Source organism: Chinchilla lanigera, unplaced genomic scaffold (genome assembly GCF_000276665.1).
Source record: "Chinchilla lanigera isolate Chin_1 unplaced genomic scaffold, ChiLan1.0 scaffold00021, whole genome shotgun sequence".
NCBI lineage: Eukaryota > Metazoa > Chordata > Mammalia > Rodentia > Chinchillidae > Chinchilla > Chinchilla lanigera.
In genome coordinates, this window is record NW_004955422.1 from 19381681 (window position 1) to 19382813 (window position 1133).

The 1133-nt window shown below is 43.9% G+C and overlaps 1 protein-coding gene across 1 annotated transcript in view; it reads right to left on the reverse strand.

Annotated features, from left to right (window-relative positions):
* The window catches only part of Tsga10ip (testis specific, 10 interacting protein), a 17073-nt gene that overhangs the window by 9609 nt on the left and 6331 nt on the right, over positions 1 to 1133 (reverse strand). The window lies entirely within an intron of this gene.

The following is a 1133-nucleotide window of genomic DNA, read 5'->3' on the forward strand; positions in this document are numbered from 1 at the left end:
AGGCTGGCCTTGAGCTCACTTTGTAGCCCAGGCTGGCCTTGAACTTGAAACAATCCTCCTGCCTCAGCCTCCCAAGTGCTGGGATTACAGGCGTGTGCTACCACGTTCTTTATCCTTAAGACTCACCAGTCACTGCCTCCCTTCCTCATAGCGAAAGCTGTACCAACTGAGCGCTCCCCTGTGCTCAGGACTCTCAGGCATTAACACATCTAATCTCCCACAGACCTGTCCAATGAGATGGAGATTATCTCTATTACCCCCCATCATACAGATGTGAAAACTGAGTCTCAGAGAGATCCAAGAAGCCAAGTGTGGTGAGGCTCAGCTATAAACTGAGGCAGGAGGAATAACTTGGGTTTAAGGCCAGCTTGGGCTACATAGTGAGCCTGAACTACATAGCAGGACCCTGTCTCAAAAAAAAAAAAAAAAAAGAAGTCCAAGAGCTGAGGTCTTGGTAGCAACCTGCACATCTTGGTCCTGGTCTTCAGAGCTTAGATTTGTCACCATTGCCCTGGACTGCCAGCAAGGAGTCTGAAGGTTCTGAACACAGAGATGTTAAATGTTTAAAGGATGGAAATGCAAATTACCCTGATTTTTTATCATTGTACTGAATATATGTATCAAATTATCATACTGTACCCCATGATATGTACAATTATCTGGTATCAATTAAAAATTTTAAAATGTAGCTGGGCATGATGGCCCAGGCCTGTAATCCCAGCACTCTGGGGGACTGAGTCAGGAGGATCACAAGTTTGAACCTAACCTGGGCAATTTATTGAGACCTCCCCATCCCAAAATTAATTAATTAATTTTATTTTACTTTTTTTTTACTTATTTATTTAAAGTGTTTTTGTTTTGTTTGTTTGGTTTTTTTCCGCTATTGGAAATCGAACTCACAACCTTGTGCTTGCCAGGCAGGCACTGTGCCGCTGAGCTAAATCCCCAGCCCCTGTTTTGTTTGTTTTTTGAGACAGAATCTCACTGTGTAGTCCGGGCTGGTCTTAAACTCACTATGTAGCCCAGGCTGGCCTTGAATTCACAGCAATCCTTCTTAAACCTTCTGAGTGCTGGGATTACCATGGCAAGTGCCACGAGGCCCAGGCAGATAATTTTTTTTTTTGTAGTGGGAA